The sequence below is a fragment of the Blennius ocellaris genome (genome assembly GCF_963422515.1).
Source record: "Blennius ocellaris genome assembly, chromosome: 5".
Classification (NCBI taxonomy): Eukaryota; Metazoa; Chordata; class Actinopteri; order Blenniiformes; family Blenniidae; genus Blennius; species Blennius ocellaris.
In genome coordinates, this window is record NC_137654.1 from 10628546 (window position 1) to 10650894 (window position 22349).

Below are 22349 nucleotides of genomic sequence, written 5' to 3' on the forward strand. Positions count from 1 at the left end.
CAGTAGCAGCAATTCCACCATCTACACAGGGACAGAGTTGAAGCGTTTTGGAAAAGTTCCATCTTGGGAGTCAATTTCAGAAAATTGTGTTTTGTTGCGTGTAAACGGATCCCCAAAGTGCCATGGAAATGCTGCGTTCTCTCTTGAAAACACTGTGTAAGCGGTGCTCCAATGTCCTTGGGAGTCACATGTCGTCAGGATTACCTTTCAATTCTACCGTATCTTGGTTTCTTTTGCCCTTTTACCCTTCTTTCTGTGTTTAACACAGTTGGAGTAATCGTAACTCACTGGCATGTTGCATACTGAGTGGATGTTTTTTTTTTATGTAAACACAGTTTGCAAACTGAACCATCTTTCTCCGGCTCAACAAGACGCGAAGGTCACGGCCCCTGAATGCAGCTGCCAGAATGAAACAGTGCCTCTGAAAACCTGAGGGAGATGCTCAGGAAGGACGTACCCAAAATCAGCCTGAGCGATGAGGTGAGGTGAGGATAAAGTTACCGGTACTCCTATTAGATTGAATTGCATTGCTTCAGACCAGCCAGCGCACTTTTATATTTCACACAAAATACTATTTTCTGGCATAATCAAATAACTTAGATGTTGACTTTTGGGGCATGATTATCCTGAGGCCAGTGTGTGGATCCATTTTTAGCACAGATAGTCATTATATAGTTGTAGGGGTGAAGTTGTTGGTGATGGTGGAGCGGCCTGGGTTGATTGAGAGAACCAAAGGAGTCAGACTGAGTTTGAAGGAGTACGTGCACACGCGGAGCCTCTAATAAAGTATTAGCAGGACAAGCAATTTGCTTCTTTGCCAGGCTCCTTGGCATGAAAAGAAGGACTTTTACAATAATGAGAGAAGCAGAAGAGGCAGTGGAAATGAACTCTTATCTCAACCAAAAGAAGAAAAGTGGGAGACTTAAATAGCATAATATATCAGCATGGCACAGAGGGGGAGGGGAGAGGGGGAGATAAATAGAGACAGAGGGAAAGAGGCAAAGCTGATTATTCACACATTAGCCCTTTTTAACCTCTGGTTAGGATGAACTAATTATACAGCAGAAACACCTTTGGTAGCATCGGCCCACAGAAACATGGACACTCAAATAGGTCTGAACTGCATTTCATCATTACGATAACAATTAAAGGGTATATGTTGAAGGAGTCGAGCACAAGGGATATTTGAGACAATGTAATCTTGACAGGGGAAGCACGTACAAACTCTCACATGCAGATCGTGAACGTGAGCCTCTCGACGACATCGCATTGGAAATATCAAGAGCTGTTCAGCTGATGATGAATGTGAGCCTGATTTTACTCAGACACCAGTATTTTTTAAGCACGTCAGCCGCTCTTGAGTTGAGAGATGTGTTTTTCTAACCGGACGACGCACAATTTGGACCCTGTCTTCATGAGGTTTCAGCCCGTTCCGTTTGGAATGAATTTTTAAAGCAAAGCCTGGACTCAACCAAGAATGAAATCGAACTGGAAAAGAAACAAATCCCTGGATTCATCTTGGTGTGAGCATTAGATAAAGGTGGCTACAAGTTTTCCGATTGAAAAAAGAAGGACCGGTAACTTTCATTACTTGCATTGTGTCTGCTCAGCAACAGTGGTGCAGTGGTTGGCTGTGACCCCTCACAAAAAGAGAGTTACTAGTCTGGATGAATCATTGGAGATAAATTGATGGACTGTCCACATGAGCCAGACAACTAATTTCACTAATTTCAGATATTAAACTGACTATTTTATAAACTAAATTTAACGTTCTGTCTTATGCCCAGACCAAAGTGCTGCCAAATTTCTTTTCCTGTTTCAGATCAATGCAGTTAAAAGATTTCCAGGTAATTATAAACGTATGTCTTTTAAACAGCAAATGGGCTTGTTTCTCTCTGTGTGTCCTTGGGCTTGTTAAAGTGAGGTGAATCTACCCGCACAATCATCTTAAGCCTGCAGAGAGTTTTGCTCCTGGCCAAATAAAACAATGATTCAGGGCTTGTTTACGTGACGTTTCTAATGGGGCTTTTTGTTTTGGCATTCTCGTTTCAAAAAGGGTTTGCATTTACACATTTTGAAAACAATGTCCGTTTACATGGCAATTGGAGAAACGCTGAAAACATTATAGTTAGCATGCTAGGCCATGAGGTGTTGCTGTTTTATTTTTGTAATAAAACCACATACGTGCCTTCAGAGAACAATACGCTATAAACATGAACAATGGTGAGATCACGGACAGACGACCAAGTTGGATTGTTATTACGGTGACTCTCAACTATAAAACTACCAAGTGAATCATCTGGAGCAGGTGGAACTGTTGATGTTGTGCGCTTTTCATTGAATCACAGAGGTGATCGTTAAGGTGCATGTTGGTCGCAAATCTTTCATACACTGTAGCATCCAATACTGCAGGTTGGCAGCCGTCATGTTACATACTTTGGTAGTCATGGTTTCTTCTTCATATTGTGTCTTTGGGTATTGTAAGTATTTCTATTCCTTTGGGTGTTTGGTATTGACTGTAACATGAACATGTAAAATAGATTCCTGTTCAGAAGTCTGAATATGGGATGATCTGATAGCGAACTGTAAGGTAGCAATGTGACTCATTACCTTCGTGTTCTAGGCTTACATGTTTATGCAAGGGCGTCATGGTGGCGTAGTGGTTAGTACTTTTGACTCAAAGCAATCTGGTTGGGCGTTTTTGTTTGCAGGTTGCTTTTGAGTTTTCCCCGGGTACTCCAGTTTCCCCCAAAATCCAAAAAACACGTGAGGTTAAATCAGTGACCTTAAATTGTTTGTGATATGAGTGTGTGTGACAATCTCTCTCTGTTGTTACGATGTGATGGTCTGTTCAGGGTGTTGTCTAGTATCGCCTCCTGAAGTGTATGAAGTGATATTGAAGATGAATGGATGTTTATGTCAGTTGCACAGTGTCTGATTTGCATTTGTGTTTTTGGCAGCTATTGCACACTTAACACAGACATTAAAAAGTTAGGCCTTGCGTATATTGGTAGACTTCACTTTGTTTAGTGAACTGTCCAGCTTGAAATAAAGGGGATTTCATCATGGTGGTGGTATACCAGCAACGAGCCAAGGTGAAAGAGCCCCTCTCTCTTAAAGTTACTGAGAGGTAGCACTCTGCTCGGTTTAAATTATTATGTGCAAAAAGAAAGAAAACAAACCCAAAACACTTGAGATAGTTATTTTGTTAATTGCAGTTTTAAAACATGCATGTAGCATACTCTACATCTATATATGTACTGGTGTAAACATGACATTGTAAAATAGTAGCCATAAGCTATTTTAATTGATGAAATACATGAAAATAATACAGCCTATGGAAACTCAATGACAAGTGTAGATTGGCTCCCACCAAGCAAATTCTGAGCTATCCAAAAAACGAATGCTGTGTATTTCCTTTCTGCAAACTTTATTTGCGCTCTCCACTTTTCATTGTGATGCATTGAGGCACTGTTTGGAGAGGTGGTGGGAGTGTATGAACCACAACAAAACTCTGGAAATGGCTCAGATGAGCCGGATGCCAGCCTGCATTCAGTAATTGAGGACCCCGGATCTGCTCCAACAGCCGTTTCAGCAAGAACTGAGAGACTGAGGCTGGAAGGAAGGAGGAGGGGAAGAGACTGATTATTTGTTCTGGTTTGTGCTGTGCTGCCGCAGCCTGCTGTTACCTGTGTCGCCTTCAAAACCGTAGGGCGGCAGTTGATAGGATGTGGGGACCAGTGTTTATTAAAAATCTGTGGTCATATAAACTGATGAGAATCCCGTCGGTGCAGCATGAGGTCACCATATGCTGCTTCCTTATGAGGAAAAGTAATTGGATTTTACATAACAATATGATTTCACAAGTTCATCACTGGCTGCGAGTCAAGTTCCGACAAACTCAACTTGCACTGAAATTGTGTTTTTAAATGATCATATGCATAATATCAGGTAATGTTCAGCTATGTCTGTGGAAACTCCAAATCAGGGGTGTCAAACATAAGGCCCGAGGCTGTAATCTGGCCCCCAAACAAACAAGATAATGGTAGCAATAAAAAAAAAAAAAAACAACAACAACAACAAAAAAAACATAGATTTTTGTTTTTAAGAACAAATCTCTCAAGAGTAGCCGACGCGACATAGACCCGAGCTGAGACATCATGTAATGCTACCGTGAAAGATAGCTGCCTCATTGCTATCAAACGAGCCTCAAAGCCATGTTGTCAGGGTGAGTTTGTAAAAACATGCATAATGCAACAGTTATAGGAGAATGTTTTTGGACAGTTCATTGTATTTTTCACCAGAAGGCATCATTCAAATTGCCTTAATGTTGAGATTGTAGTAATTTTCAGTAGTAATTATTGAATTATTCTTAAAATATAGACATTTTAATCACTTATACTCTGTGCCACAGCAAAGAAAATCCCTACATTTCAAATTTAAATGTTATTACTGGCTCGGCTCACTCAAAATGAAACTGGTTTTTGACCCTCCTGCTCCAAGTCATCCAGCTCATGGTTTGTCTTAAAAGGCAACTGGGCCTGTTTTCATCATAGAGGCTTCATTTGTTATATTGTTCAGTGATGTTTCTCCTCTGGGAAAAGCTTCTGCTGTAGTGGATCCTGTTCATCTTGCCAATGATGAATGTGCTATCGATTAATTTTAATAAACATAATAAAACAGACTATGATATAATATGTGGACTTCACAGAGTGGCTCGTATCGGATCCTCCAATCCATCTGGGAGCTGTATATCAGCTCCTCACTAATAGTTGGCATCCCCTTTGGAGCTTTGCTTTTGCATCAAATACCTATTTCATCTGCAGTCAAATGAAAGAGGAGACTGTGAAACCCATAATGAAAATAAGAAGAAAGATACATGCAGTCTATAAGATTACGTCACCTTGTAATATCTCCTTGAAACCAATTTTATTGTTGATTGTCCTGGCATGGATAGATTTTTTTTATTTATTTTTTTTGAAAGGGAGGAAAGGTCATTTTTCATGTCACTGTTTGTGCAACTCTGTTTCTTTTTCTTATTTTTTGCACAAGTTTGCAAATGTAAGGCCTTGCCCTGGGTTGTTTTCCCTCCATCACTCACCCGTCCTCTTCTTTCCTCATCTTGCACTCAACTCTTTATCTCTGGCAAGATCTCGCCCCTCCAGCTCTGTCAACCCCACCACCACCACCACCACCACCGCCATCCTCTACGCCCTCCCCTCCCTCTCCCCTCCCTCTCCCCGCTTTCCCTTTTCTTTCTCGGTGTGAAATGTGTAGCTCATTAGTTTGCTCGCCACACCGTCTCACGTCAGTCTGTCCTTCACATCTCGCTGCACTGCTAAGAAGTCATTTACGCTGCTGTGTAGCCACCCCACCACCACCCGGACCCCCACTCCCTTCCCCCTTCCACCACCAAACACACCACCATCTCCCCATACCCTCCCTGCAACTCTCCCCACCACCAACCTCCATATGGTTTCATCATCATTTTGCGATCGTGCAAGAAAAAGACATTCCTGCCCCTCCTCTTCCTCCTACTCCTCCTCCTCCTCCTGCCCCTCCTCTTCCTCCTACTCCTCCTCCTCCTCCTGCCCCTCCTCTTCCTCCTACTCCTCCTCCTCCTCCTCCTCCTGCCCCTCCTGCCCCTCCTCCTCTTCCTCCTCCTCCTCCTCCTCCAAACACCCTGTAAAACATAAGAATTTGAAGGGTGAGGCTCGAAACTTGAAGGAGGAGGGAGGGGCAAGGGAATCAGGATCATCCCGAGCGTAATGATACAGCACTTTGATAAAGGAGAAAAGGGGGAAATGCAGAGAGGGAGGAAGGTATGCAGGAAAGGGAGGGGGGGTATAGAGGAATGGGTGGAGGAGTAAAGCTTAAGCTGCTCCCGAAAAATCATGTAAATGCAGAGATAATAAAGGAACTGTTTGGCATTCATGGGAGTGGGTGGTGCATCAGTGGGGAGAAATCTCAGTGAGAATGTTGACTAATGCCAACTCTCTCTCTCTCTCTCTCTCTCTCTCTCTCTCTCTCTCTCTCTCTCTCTCTCTCTCTCTCTCTCTCTCTCTCTCTCTCCCTCCCTCCCTCCCTCCCTCTCCCTCTCCCTCCCTCCTGCTTTAGAGCCAGCAGGGTGTCTGTTTTTCTTTTTTTTTCATTTTAAGGAGGAGGTGGGCACAGGAAGGGTTTTAAAATGGAGACACTTTGCATGAAAGTCAGATCTGTGTGCAGCGATGAGCCAAAGTTGCAACATGCTTCAACATTTCACCAGAGTATGGAGAGAACTATCATGTATGACTTATAATTAGACACTTATTGCACTTGTGCTCCACATCTGTTTGCAAATACAGACTTCAAAAGCCCCCTTATGTTGATTAACACTATATAACACGATGCACACTAAATTATTATCATTGTATAAATATATAGAATTATGATTTACACCCTGCTATATAATTAACTCCAATTTTTAGAGATTGAAATGCTGCCAAGTCTGACACCAGAAGGGTTATTTTGCTCTCAATCACTCAAAAGCCTGCATGCGTTTTACTGAAAGCTGACTTAGCTGATTTTCTTTAGACAACCATGTTGTTTCTTTAGTCGTGATTCAAACCACCTGATGAGTACAGCTTGAGTATTCAGTATCTGTTTTATCTATTTATCACCAACATAAACATGTTCAGCACTTTATTATTTTTCTGTTGCTATGTCTGTTGTATTGGGGATGAGTGTGAGCCTGCTGTGAAATATCTAAACAGTACTTTTTCCATTGGGTAGGGACAGTGCTCAAATTAAATATTAAGGATGACAATCATCAATGTCTTTTGTTTTTTCTTGAAATCTTTTATTATATAAAACTGGATTTTCTAAATGTGTAGTTATTCATTATTTGCTATTTTTTCTTATAAAACATAAAAGAGTGCTGTTATGTTATTGCTATTGTTATATTTAGTTTCGCTATGCAGAAAATGCATTATTTATATCACCTATTTTTGTTACATTGATTGTCAAAAAGAGATTAAAGTAAAACTGAGAAACATTTCTGGCTTTGGTTACACAACAAAATGTTCTATTGATACAGAAATGGCATACTTTGAATAAAATCATAAGACATCTTTGAGAACGATTTAAGTGTCTTGAGGCCATGTTATATTTGGAAGTCAAAATACAGTCACGACAGGCAGTCATGAATGAGCTCCATATTACAATGGCAAAATCACTTTCAGCATTCACCTCATTATTTCCGAAGTAACTCAAAACAGCAACATGGAAGATGTCCTAACTATTAGAGACATTGACATCAGCATGAACCCACAGTACCCGTGATACATTTCTATACAGCTGAACTTGATGAGCGAAACAGCCTTCACTACAGTAATACACAGTGGCCCAGCAGCACTACAGTAATACCACCCAAAACAATCAGTCAAGTCAACTGGACTTGGCTTTGGATGATCTTTCCCTCCATTTTCCAGGTGACTTTATCATTTTATACTCTTATTACTCTTATCTTATACGTTGCTTAGCCTAAATGTCCTACAAGACATACAACCTGGTCCAGTTGACCTGAATACTTTCTGCTTCTGACCTGGACAAACGTGTATGTCATTGCAACTTCATCAAAGTGGATGTTGTACCAACTATATTCAATGTTACAGAGTGAGAGGTTGAATCAGGGCTAATGCAAACTATACTGCCACATTTCAGGGTTCATTCACTCGTGATGTTCAGTAATTCACAAACAGATCCCATGCCTTGTGGCTGTTGCGGCTGAGGTTGTCTGATAAGTGTTGTGCCCTGGTGATACTCAGTAATATTACATAATCCCCAGTATAGCACCATCTAATTTACACCAGACTGGAGGTCTGATTACAATCAGATGCAGAACTCTCAACTTGTGAAACAACCAGTACCTTTAACTGTGAAGCATCTGCACTTGAGTGAAAGTAGAAAATAGTACAGTGTTACAAATACTTAGCAATATGGTGCCTCATTTATACTTACATAATTCTTTAATGGAACTATTTTAACATGTTCATCCAATTAAAAATAAGGCTGATTTCTAACTATAATTAACTACAGTCAGCTGAAAAACTCATTTGGACTGCAGTTTGTCATGGGATTTGAATTTGGCTTCATTGACCGTCGAAACTTTTGTATAAGTACCAGCAGCACAACCGCGTCTGTACCGATCCCTCATCGCCAGAGCTCATTGAAGACTGAGGGAGGTGTTCAGGGTCATGTACACGGATCCAAACAAATACAGAAAGTCAGGTGTTGTGATAGACGAGGCCTGTTCAGTGAGGGGGAAACGGGCTGTCTGAGATTTGTTTGAGACTGCTTTTTTTCCAATTTGCTTCGCTCGGACTCTAAAACTACTGTTAACGGACTATCTGTAGAGACCTTGCACTTGATTCCACTTGATATCACAATTTCTGAAGGTCTGCATTTACTGCCGATTACTGGTTTATTGAGTAGACTGATGCTTTATTTCAGGTATTTATCACGTTGATTTGATTTCCGTTTGTATTTTTTCCTGAGTGGTTACTCATTATGAATGTAATGTTCAAATAATCAGAGGATTTTCATGCAACAAGAATAACATTTGTTCATGTCCTAAGCATGTTGTGTCTCTAGATAATGTCTCTAATCAGGATGTAATTTGCCAAGGAGGGATGAGGAGGGGTTGATCGACGCCCCATTGTGTTCAACACATCCCCATTCTGTTCAATTAAATGTTGCAGATAAAATCTATCACCTTCTTACAGTGATTAATGCTACTTCACCAACAGAACAAACAAAGCACATACAGCAAATGTTTGTAGAAATCCAAGCGAAGCAGAGCTCCCACCTTTCAGATAGCTGAGGTTTAAATCATGTTACCCACAGTAAAATCACAGGGATTTTGATGATGCAGATTTTTGATGTTCACAGCTGTTGCTATGCTTAAGCAATAAACAGTAGGGATGACCCAAAAGCTGTAACTTAGAAAGAGGGAGTTATTTATGAAAATCTTTATTTAAAGGCCTGCAACCATCATACACGTTACTGTTCTAGTTGTTCACTGTAGCATATTTCTTCATTACCCTTCTTTTATTTTCTCTCAAATGCCATTCTACTGTAATAGTTATGACTATCAATGAAAGTTTTAAGTGATTTTTAGAAAGGAGCTCCACGCCTTGTTACTGAAGATAGCTTATTCATGGTTGCCTTCAGCTGAACAAACAAAACCTTTTGAAGTTTGACTTTTGCTGGGAAATCAGATGTATGATGGTCCCATCTGGGACTGAATTGATCATTATGGAATATTGTTTACTGGCCGATCGGCAGAATCTTTTAATAATCTCGTTTCTCACTTCCCGGGTGAATTCATTAGAGAGAAAATCTTTAAATCCTCAAACAAACAAGAACTGGGCAGAGTGTGGTTGCGATGTATTCCCACTTTCGAGATCAGAATCACCCTCTACTCCTTCTAGTATGACAAATGTGAAGCAAATGAAAGTTAAGTAACGCTTATATGTTTGTTTCGCACAGAGGTCAAATAATTCCAAGTACATTACAGTGGAAGACAACGATTTTAGTTGAAAAACCTGAAACCTGACAAAAGTAATTTTGTTTTTGCATCAAGAGTTTTTGCTTGTCTGCCTTTTTCTTCCTTCCTACAGCGTCATTCTTGGATGAGAAGGACTCGGGGATTATGTTAAATAAAAATATGTTAGACATTTTGTTTTTAAGTAGGATCAAGTTATTTCATATGTGAACCTGAGAGTACCCATAGTACAATACATAAAAAAAAATGTCAAATCATCTCATCTCACATTTAAAGAGAGTTTCATTTAGTCCACATGTTGCATTTCAGAAAATGTGAGGTTACAATAGTTACAACTTTGTTTTGCTATAATTCTTAAAGAATAAGCACAGTGAATGTGAGTAAAAATCTAATGTTTTAAGCTTGCTCCAAACACTGATGAAATAGCCTTTCAGTTACTGGTGATGCCAAATATTGGTGTAAAATTCTTGCATAACTCTAAGTAAAATAATCCAATTCAGCTCATACCAAAAAACTGCGCCATGACTTTGACCTGAATACCAAAGGCATAAACTCTCTAACCGTCTTTCGTTCACTGGAAACTGTGTTGCTAGCACAGTCTGGACATCATAAAATATCTTTTTTTATTACACCTTTGCTGATGTGGTCATAACAGAGTTGGTTTATAGCTGCAACACCGACCATTCCATCCTCTGTATCCGTATCTCATCTTTTGTGTTATTGATTTTACAAAGATTTAAGTTCTTGTATTAAGAGAGTTGATTCACCAACCTGACTCAGTGCGAGTTGTAGGAAAACAGAGGATGGAGCAGTGCTGAAGTGCCATTACAGCTCATGCACGTTGTTCGACCTCACACCTTCACACTTTATTCATACGTGACTCACTGTCTGGAGCGAGGAGCATCACTCCTAAATGATGAGGTGCACCTATTAAACGGGATACTTGGTGCATTGCAAAATGTCAAGGGCAAGTTTGCCTTAATGTGAAAATGAACCTGCCTGTGTGCACACATGGTGAAGCTGACATTTTAGCAGAACAAGGTGACCGGTCAACCCCAAATAGCAGCCCTTTCACTCTTTCAGCAGTGCCAGCGTCCAGCCACATGTATGGTTATTTTTATCTTTTGCTCTTTTATGCAATCACTTCTTTTATCAGTCAGCCAAGAAACAACCTTTGGATACCAACAACATATTCCATATTTCACTTGCACACTGGATCTGCAAAGTTCACATGAATATCCATTTTTCTCAATCTATTGCTGTCTATCACGGGGTGCTTTTTCCTGGCTTCTGACAAGGATAACTTAACGACACCAGGGCTTGTACGATAAAACAATGAGTTACATATATGCTATATGCCATTTTATGTAGGACATTGTGTACTAGAATTACCTTGACTGTGACAGATGATCGTTACTCTGCTGTCTACCTGCTCAACAAAGAGGAATGTTTATGGCTATTGGTGTGTATGTGTGTGCACTCAATCATGCATGCTTTCTTGTCTCTGTACGTGAGAGTGAGTCATTCAAAGCGACAGTGTGTATTAGAAATGAGAAATCATGAAGGTAGAGAGAAAAGACTGAGAAAAAAAAACAAACTAATGGGAAATCTGTCTTATGTGGAGTGTGTGTGTAAGCAGATTGCTATATTTTATGTAAATCTTAACCTTTCTAGCAGTGCTGGCTATCAGGCTTGTTGACAGCATGGCGCGTATCTGTCCTGTTGACATGACAAGCAGGGAGAGAGGGAGAGAGGGGGGGGGGGGGAGAAAAGACCTGTCACCGCTGACTAATTACACTGCAAGCTAACAGTTGAGTCCTCTGTTTACATTTGGACAGCCAAGGGAGGCCGAGATGAGCATCATTAATCAGATTTTTCTATTGCATACTACCAACACAGAGAGACACACACACACACACACACACATATTCACGTGCACACACATGCCCACACACAACTCATAAGATTACAAATATCCATCAGTCATGTTTTTGATTTGACATGAAGGACGGTCTTTCTAATTACCAAAGAGTTTGCAGTGATGAATCCCAATAAAGAGCGAGACCAGATGTGGTTAATCAAAACTCTCTTGGGTTTCTGGAAGCCAATGCCGGGCTGAAAAGCTGCAGTCAAAGTCAATGGGGACACGGGCCATTTCTCCCAAAATCGTTTGCAAAATGTTCCGTCAGGCTGCGAAAGATATCATGGGATTGGAGCTGGACACCAAATAAATGGATTTCCCATGGACTCACACGAGCATTAATAGGGACGTGCAAAGCTGTTGACAACCTTTCCAAAACTAGATTAAATCCAGAAAGATTATTTACTGAATGCGTAGCTGTTTTCATATGAGACACAATGTTTTGTTTGTGAAAGAATAAAGAGGTTCGGAATGTTAGAAAATATGTAAATTACAGACATTTATCATCTGGTTGTAATACTCAAAAACACTTGTTCAAATGAACAGACAACTGGCTTTGAATTTGCACAAATTGAAATAGACCTGAAAATGTTCATGACATATTATTTCACCACTGATTTTCTGAAGGGTAAATCATGTTGTATTTGTTTATTTGGGTGTCATTTGTTTTTGTTTTTTCCATTTTGTAATCAGACTAAAGAGACAGTGATTCATGAAATGTTGATGTAAACATGGATTGATAACGCTCTTGATTTTAAATATCTATTAGAGGTTGACGCAACATGGGAAGGAAAAGAAAATGGGGGAAACGAGGTGGTACAGAGAGGCGTTTTAGCACTGGACCACTGGTCCTGGGGTGGCTTCAGGTCATCTGGTACTAAAACACTGGGCCTCCGAGAGACACATATACACACTTAGACAAGGGTCAGTGGACAGGAGAGAGTGAGGAAGATGAGGATCAGGATGAAAAGTGTGAGAAGGGAGATGGAGTGAGTCTGGCTGGGCTCATCTGCTCCGAGGACAAAGGCAGAGGTTTGGATCAGGGCCATTCAGAGAGATGACCGGGGATAACAAATAGGAAGTAATAAGATAAGATGGGATCTCGTCGGGTCCAATTTGGACTTGCTGATAGTTAGATACAGTGAAGCTACACCGCAGAGAAAAAAAAACTGTTGCGGAACACAATATGAATACAGTGAACTGTGAAGTTTGCATTGTACTGCCATTGTTATTTTGTTATCAAATTATTATAATTGTACATAAAAGTGCTTGATGCCTCAACAAAATGTTAAGACTTTTTTATTAAATATCAAATAAAATGGAACTTCAAGAGCTCCTTTGAGAGCAACAGACAAGCTAAAAACTGCTCTATAATAAAAAAAAAAAGAAACTGCAGACACTATCAGGCCCATAGCAAGGCTGCCATAGGCCTTTGGTGGTCAGACGGGAGGAGATGAAGAACAATAGAGCCAGCAGCAAAAACTGATTAAGTGCATTTAATAACACTGACTGAAGGAATCATGTATAAAAGAGAATGTATCAGTCCCAGTGCAGAACCCTGAGGAACTCCTTTCGAATTGTTGCTTCATTGTGTTTATGCTGACTGAAGGCACTGAGGGACTGAAAAAGAAAGACTGTGAAACAAATAATTAATGTCCTAATTCGTTGTGTATCTATGATGTTACGGACATAATAACATGCTTGTAGTTTAGAGTGAGAGAGGTTCATATAAAATGTGTGGCAGTCGGGTATCTCACTGACAGAGGTTCAGGTAGAGGTTCAAAATGAAAATATCTCCCACAAAAGCTCTGAATTAAGCTACCATAACTGAACCCATTAAAACACAAAGTGAATATGTGTGTTCAGGTCAGGAGTTTCACAGCAGGGAGAATGAGCCCCCGCGTAACAGATGCTGAAGCACCTTGAGTCCCCACAGTCGCAAATGGAATCTTCCTGACCACCACAGTTTTCCAGCTGTTGCAATGAAGAGGCCTTCCCCCGTACACTTTGAAAACCACTGAATCCGTTTAAGGTTTAGGTTTCACGTCAGGTTTGACTTCGGGATTAAGTTTGGCCAAGATTCAACATTGAATGAAAACCAATGTCTAACGATTAAAATAATGCATTCACAGTTGTGTGTGCGGGTGTGTGGGTTTGCGTGTGCGTGTTGACAGGTTGCAGGTCTTCTGGGCCACTGAGCCGGACAGACAAGACGCATCATTGTCACCTCACGGCTGGTCTGACAGGCAGTCAGGACAGCCATGACAGGCGTAAGTAACACGTTTTAGCCGGGACGCTAACACACTCTGACATATGCTCTCTAACACACAGGCTGCCCACTCACCACTTACAGTTTCTACACTAATTATAGGCATCGTGCAGTGTTTTCAGTGAAATGCCAGTGATTTGGATGAAACTTGTTGGAACGATGCCGGGCGCACATTTGTCAGTGATGTACAGACAGTTTGGTGCAGCGAAACTGTCTCTGTGTTTCCTCGAAGAAGATCCGATGACTATAATGAACCCATAAAGCCATTTACTGAAATGACAAATGAAGTATTTGGAGTAGAAATATATTACAAGTCATTTATTTCTCTTAATCAAATTTCAGTTTATGGGGGAAAAAAAGAAAAAAAAGCAAAGAAACAAAACAGCTACACGCTTTGATGTTGATAAATGCATTCAACAAGCATAATGAGAGCTAATGGGCTCCATCGTCATGCAAATGGAGGCCGGTTAAATCAAGGAAATCCGCACTCTCATATTCTCACTTACATTTTTGTGTATCATCAATCTATGACTTTTAAAATATGCTTGGAGTAATAATGTCTCACTCATGCCCTCTTTCCTCAACCTACCTTGTCCACTCATTGTGTTTTAGCTGGTTCTCACATTGAGCAGGAAAGCTGACGGCGACTCGAACTGAGTGAACGTATAATTTATGAGTCCAGAATAACCCAGCCATCATTCTGTGAATGATTGATTGACGCGTGCATAGAAATAAATTCACAAAAATGCCAACTGAATTAAATTGGACCAGCAATAAAAGGTACCAAGTAACTATGAGGACGGGCTGCTTTTTCTGTTTAGAATTTGACGTCTGAGACAAATGGGGTTGTTCAGCCTTTAAATAGTCATTTATTAGACGGTTCATCTCCATTCAGAGCCTCAGCCACACGTTCTGTGCACTACAGCCATTTTTTCCACTGTGATATCTGAATTATCTTTCACTGCTGTGTAAGCATTACTCATACAAAAGCTGTTGGCATTGAACCTTTCTGCAAACCATGGAGACATATCAGTGTGTCTGAACCTGAAATGGATCAAAGCTGCAGTTCTTGGTGCCAAAAACTACATATTAGCTCTTAATCATAGTCATGACATTTCACAAAATTGTTGTGCCTTGGAAGATTGGTCAGGTTCACACGATTAAACTACATTTTACATCAATGTATTCTTCATTGTAAGAACGGCAGTCTTTTAGATGAAAACAGCAATAATTTGTTCAGTGTATGCCTTTGCTAAAAATCCCAGCTGTTTGAACATCTAAGCTTTTAAAACACACAGTAAATCGTTCATTTATAATGATTAACTCTCAGATAAACTGTGCAATAAAACAGCCTGTCCTACCTGAGAGACACGACACTGACTGATACACGACTAGAAGAGCAATACAAGTATAAGACTATGCAATGGTGCGGTGGTTAGTTTGATTCTGGGCTTGGGAGCGCTTCTCAGAGTTTGCATGTAATCCTTGTGGTTTTGTTCTCCATGTTTTGTTGAGTTGGTGTGTCTAAACAGACCAAAAGAGTGTGATTATCTGCCTGTCTGTGTGTGCCTTGACCACATTGCATCAAACCTTTCACTTAATTCCCGCAGGGATTGGCTCCAGCTCCCATTTGAGTAGAAGATGAATGGATGGTACGATACAAGATCAGGCCTTGTGTTCTGTTTGTAGTGTATCATGACTTCAATTTGAGTCAGTGAAAAATCCTGCTGTTTTTCCATAAAATATAGTTGTCCAAACCAGTAAATACTAAATTGTTTTCAATTACATTGCACTTTCTTCACTGCTTCAACGATCCCAAAGCACTTCACATTAGTCATTTTCATCCAGTTACACATTCAGACAGCGAGTGGGATGGCAGACAAAACCCACAACCCACCAACTGATCCACGGCTCCCCTTGTACTTATGTTGTATAATTTAAGACATATCTATAACATGAGTGTATATAATGACAAACATTGCCTATGCGATAACAGACAAATGGCTGAAAGCGACAACAGCTGCATGCATAAGGGACATACAATAATACAACATATAAACATATCAGTGGCCAAACATGATGTGGGAGCACAAAGTTCTATATGAAGTTCATCGATTAGAATAAGGAAATTAGCCTCCTATTGCTGCATGCTGCTGTGTCAAGGCTGCAAAACAAAATCATTTCTTGTTCTTGAGTTGAAAATTTGTGAGACTAAATTAGTTTATGGCTGTACAGCTGTTACAATTACAGAACTGCAACACTGGTGCTTTTTCATTGACTTTGAATTTTACTCTGTGCCGAGAAAACAAAACCACTTCCTTCAACAGATCTATGTTTTAATTTACTAAACCATTTATCTATCCGAGGATCATGTGTGATACTAAAGGCGGCCCTAAATGACTGTCTTAAATGACATTCTATAACTATAAGTATAACTGAATGTGAAACAAGTCATGAAAATGCTCAGCCAACAAGAACGACGCTGCTGCCAGAAACACAGCATGGCAGATATTGTTCTGACACCGTCTGTGTCTCGTCTGATAAACACAACATGACCATTAAAATAAGACAAAATCAGCAGGAAACCCTTCCTGGTACTCACAGCTGTTTGACAGCTAAAGCATCATCTGTCAATATAGAGACAACTCCAGATAGGCGTGATTATGACAGCCAATATAATGATTGCAGAATCTGTCTTCTACACTACAACTTGAGTGTCAGTTTTGTAGTTTCAGCCATGTTTTCTGCAGTTAATTGTGCAACTGAAGGACTTACTTGTAAAATGTTGTCTTGTTTGCAAGCATGTCTGAGGATGTCACTGTTTGTACTTCTGTTACTTTATCGAGAAATCAATGGGGGTATCATACTAACTCATAACTTCTAATGTGTCCCAAACCAAAAGTCTTTGAGTTTGGAGGAATGTTGCAGCCTTGTTTTGCTTCAACATCAGCATTTTCTGTCTTTCACTCACATCGAAAACTGCAGCCAGGGCTTCTCCTTCATTACTTCTCCTTGGAACTCTGTCTAACCCAGCAGGTTGTGTTCAGATTACAGTTTATCCAGGATTCAGCAGCTGCTTTCCTGATGTGAACTAAGCAGAGCTGACAGACTAATACTCAGTTTTAGCTTTGCTACATTGGGTACCAGGGCAATTTAGGATTGATTGCAAAAAATTGTATTGATCATCAGGAACTGCACTTTTCTCCTCAAGCCAGCCTAATAACATCAAACTGTTCCGCTGTTGCTTCAAGAAAATAGCCATTTAAATCTGTGTTGAATATAGATATAGAGACACTTTGCAGAGAGGTACGTACAAGTGTCTTATTATGTCCCTTCACTCGTATCGTTGTGTAACCTGTGTCACTATTTGGGTCATCTTTCACTCAAATGAGTACACTAGGCTGGTTAATGTTCATTATTACCTCCTTTTCCCCTCAGCCTCACGCTCATGAATGAAAAGTCAATGTTCTGAATACTTTATAAGGCCGAAGTTGGGTCATTATGCTGAGGGTCACCCAAGTAGCAGCTTCCTATAGCCCATAATTACGGTACGGTCCAGATATGCTGCAATTACTTGCCATGTATTCCATTAGAACTGGCTGGCTTTGTTCGAGAGGCAGCCAGCAGACAAACAGTGGTGAAGCTGAAGTCTGTCATGAGCGAGCCAGTGAACCTCATTAATGAGTTGGTGAGATGAAACATGGCACAAAGACCCGTATGCCTCCAAGGCTCTGTAAAGTGGCACCACGGGGACTTCTGGTGCAGCACGAGAAGCCCCCATTGTCTGGGCAATGCGTCAGGTTTAGCTGGTAAGCCATTGATTGCACTGTTTGTGTGCATGCGCATGCATTATCCATCTGTTACCAAAGGTTAATCTGCAGAAAAACAAATGCAACATCTGCAAGGCTTGGAGAGTTACTCTCACTAATCTATTATTCTCCTCATGCTCATTAGAGCCTGATGTGCACTGACCTGTTGCTGGGTCAGATGGGAGGAGAGTCAGGTGGCCAGCTGAGGGGAATGGACACATTTGCCATCCACCATGCAGCGACTGAACATTCCAGATGATGCGAGTGATTATCCTCAACGACTTGGCCAAATCCAAATCCTGATGAATGCTATTGCAGCTCATTGTCTTCTGGAGGCAACTGCCAAACAGCATATCGGTCATAACAACTGTACATTGACAACACACTTTCAGATATTGTGCATTCGCTATATTGTGCAGATGTCTGCCTCCTGGCCAATCATTCACAGTTCTTTGATTTTATGATACGCATTTATTGATGATAGAAATTTTATTATATAAGTTTGAGGATAACAAACTTGTCCCTTTTATCCTGCAATTGGCACGGTCATGCAAATAGAGTGCACAAATAAAGGATGTGCCAACTATATAGTGTGTGTCATTTGGTGCGTCTGTCAGACACAATCCTCAATTAGTAGATTAACTTCTGCATGACTGCACCCAATATCACATTTTTATACCTGTAAACCTTCAGTTGATCAGTCCCGTTGTGTTTCTAGAATTGTGTCCTATTCGGAAGCAGAGCTTCAGAATAACAAAAACAGAACATTGTGGATTTTCCTTATATCTCAGATGCATACACACATTTATTGGAATAAATATTAATCCAGGGATGTCAAAGGTATGGTGACAGGTGAAAATCAGCATGCCAGAAGAGTCTTCAAGATAAAATGTGCCAGAGAGAAATTATGACATTAACTGTAAAATATTTATTTGCCCACCAGGTTCACACAGTGGTATAACTTTCTTTCTTTCCACATTAGTCTGTATTATGTGGTGAATCATTACCGGTGATCAGGATTACTACGCAGATGTAGAAATGTATTAACAAGTTATTCTGATCATTAGCCCGCAATATTTTTGAGCCCCAGCTACATTTAAAAGATGTCAAGAGTGTCATAAAAATGTACTGTGATGCATATGGTGAACTGAGGCTTAATTTTAATAAATTTGCAGTACAAATTTCAGGGTTGGTGTTGTAAAAGGACATTTAATTAAATGTGAACTTCTTATTCATATATGAATACTTTGTTGCACCAATACAAAGGCAAAGATTTTGAGTTCTAATTACTTACTGTAGTATATTATAATGTAATTATATACTGGTCCGCCCCACTTGAGATCAAATTGAACTGTCTGTGGCCCCTGAAGTAAAGACTTTGACACCCCTGCATTAATCTATGCCAGGAATATTGAACCTGTGGGCCAAAACTAGCCCAGTGGAATACCATGCAAAAACTCAAGCAACATGATTTTAGTTTGAGGAGAAAATGTTATTTCAGGTCTTTCAAAGCTTTATTAAAAAAAAATGGGACGGGGATTACAAAAACAAGTAATTAGTAGCATTTTGGGATGCCATAATATTCAAAGAAATAATTGAGCTGCCAATAAAATACTTACTTTTTCTGTTCATTTTACTGTAAAGACATGTTGTTAAAATTGAGCAAATGTTTCTTTTTAACTTGTTCATGTTTTTTTGATTATATTCATGATGCTATCGTTTGGTTCCCCCTTTGTTGTACCCCTTGTGTATTGTCTACCACTTCTTTTTTCTGAAAACCAAGCTTTCATAAATAGTTATGTAACTAAAGTTACTGACATCATGTTCGATTCTATTGCAGCCAGAAAACTATAATGTCTCTCATGTTATGAAGTTCAAAAGACATGAAAAAGCATTTTTTTAAATCATTAGAATAACCATAAATTTTCTCCAAGCATCTCCAGCAGTAGTATGAATAAAATATGAGGGTTGTGTGGTTTGAAAGAAAAAAACAACAACAAAAAACAATAGAGTACTAATATAATATGTTCTTCATCAACTTCAGTTTTGTGCTTGCTTGTGCCAAAACTCAAATAGAGAATTTAACATTTACTGCATAACCTCACATGAAAACAGATAATACAATTAAATAATCAATTGATTATTCTATTTTAACCATAATTATAAGGTTTTTTTCTATATCTGAATAAGGTGTGTGACTGACACGCATTGTGGTCTGTTTATAACCTTCCACCTGCTTTAATGACTTTTTCATGTGAACAAAGCCGTTCCTACCTCTTTGTTTTCTAATGTCAAGATAGCCTCCACGTCTGACTTGTCCTGTTCTATTGGGAATGTTACAAATGTGAAAAATGTTAATGTCGCGCTCTGCCAACTGGGACCCGTGGGACAAAATATGTAAATTCTTGAGAAGTCTTTGGGCACCCATTAATATCATTATCATCTGCCAGCATCCCATTTCCATGCCAGTGAGTGGTGGGTTGGGGAACTATAAGAACGATGTCAGCATTGCGTGCTACGAAGACCTTTGTCACGGGCAGTGAGGAAACTCAGAAGTGACGCCTTATGATATCAACTGTTGCCTTTCTCTGCTCATGGTGAAGGACATGCATGTACACGTGTACGTGTGTGTGTGTGTGTGTGTGTGTGTGTGTGTGTGGGGGGGGGGGGGGGGGTGTGTGTGTGGAGTTCAGATGCTGAGTGTATGGGTGTTCGTGGCAGCCTTCCCCTCCCGGAGGTCACTTTGAAATGGAATAGATTTTTCTAGATCTCAGCCTCGGCTGTAGGGAAGGTCACTTCATTAATCACAGCTAAATGCCACTGTCTGCCCGTCTCCCTTCTTAACCAAGTAACACCCGCAGATAACATCATTGATTGATACTAATAATTAATTCTCCTTCGGTACAGAACGACACAGAGTATCATCCAGTGGGGAACCTTTAATTACTATGTAAAGACTCATTAGGTTAATGCCATAGTGAGCTCCAGTAGCACGGGGGGGGGGGGGGCAAATGGATGTCTTCCTCACGCCGTGGCCTTTTGTGATGATTTCCCCTCTCGTTCTCCTCCTGCCTCTTCCTGTCTTTCTATCTGTGTGCTAGCCTACTTTATGTGCTGATTCAGTGTTGGGAAATGTCAAGTCACATTTTGCCGGATGGGATTTTGGCGGATGGGGGTGAAGCACATGATGTTTGGTAGCGGGCTGGGCTGCAAAAGACACGCAGGCTCAGTGTGTTTGACTCTGTGACCGCGCGGCGTTGCATACGAACACGGCTGTGTTGGCGTCAGGGCTGCTCTCATGTACGCCACCGGTGGTGCCAGTGCATCTGCATCACAAGCAAGAACATAGGACATGCCATGTTATTTTACGATCTGAGAATCTACGCTGCATGAAAGGAGCTGATGCAAAACACCCACGGGCTCAGGGTTTCTGAAATAATACTCTGTGGCATGTTCACATAAATAAATGTGTCATCTACTACTATCTCATTCAGTCCCGTTGTTTCTGTTGGCGATAATTAAAGGAGAGTAATGATTCAATCCATGAAAGCTTTTATGTTCGCTCCTCAAACCAGTCAAGGTCTTTCCTGGGACTCAGAGAGAAGAAACATTTACTCTCCAGATTTATCATGAACAAATAAAACATGAGGGTACTCAGCATTCACGGTGAAATTATCGGCAACATCTATGACATAAAACAGATGGGCAAAGATAGCTTTATAGATAGGTCAGGATTTGAAGAATAAACAACCCAGGCATGACTTTGGTTTATTTTTAAGAGATTTAAAGGGTAATAACAAGCTAAAGCTAAAAACAAAGCCACACTGGTCCCTAATCTGATCCAGTGGCCTAAATGCACCATTCAGCCCGTCCTGTGGCTCACTGCTAGTCATTAGCTCCATCTGGTGGGCCATATTTGGAAAATTGAGAGCAAAAACACAGAGCTGCATCCTGTACGTGGCATCTTGTCGCAGTTCCACGTCCACCACTTTGTCCCACACAGACAAACTGAAGTGGATTTGGAGCAGTGGCAGGTTTAAAGAGTGGGTGATTGCACCAATCTGTTACATCCATCAGAGGATTTGAAAGCAGGCTTAAAGCTTTAAGGAATACGTGCTGCTGCCTTCTTTGAAAATGGGATTATTTCATTGTCTAAAATAAGCATGGACGGAGATTATTTTGGCTTCCGTTTGCTGTCTTCATCTCATCAGCTGTATTCAGTGTTGATATGTGGGTGATATTAAGTCTGCATAAGTATGCAATCATTTAACTTAATCCACTTTGCATACTGTGAGTGACAAATGCCATGAGCGCTATTTGATTATAGTCTGAAGGACTTTGAATGGAGGCTGATTACCTTTTAGCATTTGACATGCCACGGCCATGGAGTCTGACTTTTGGCATCAGCAGCGTATGATTGAGTCCTCCTGCCATACATTTTCCCCCTTGTCCTCCCATGGTGTCATTAATTCAGGAGAGCTTAATCAAAATCCTCTGTGTGGTGTCTCACTCTGAAAATATCTCTGAAATCTGGCATTTTGCTGACATTTACTCAGAGAGCGACACCAGCCCTCTCCCAGCAGTTGACGGGAACTATTTTTGGAGATGACCTCAAAGATTGACAAAGTGCAAATAAATAGAGAAGAGCAAATGGATTTATGATCAATATTGGCAACAGCGGACAGACAACAGATGTCTGTCAAATTGGGTTCCTCAATTTTGGATGTATTAGCCAGCAGGCAGCATGTAAAGCAATTACTTAGAACAATGAAAAGTATGCACCTCACCTATAATGCGCCTCTATGG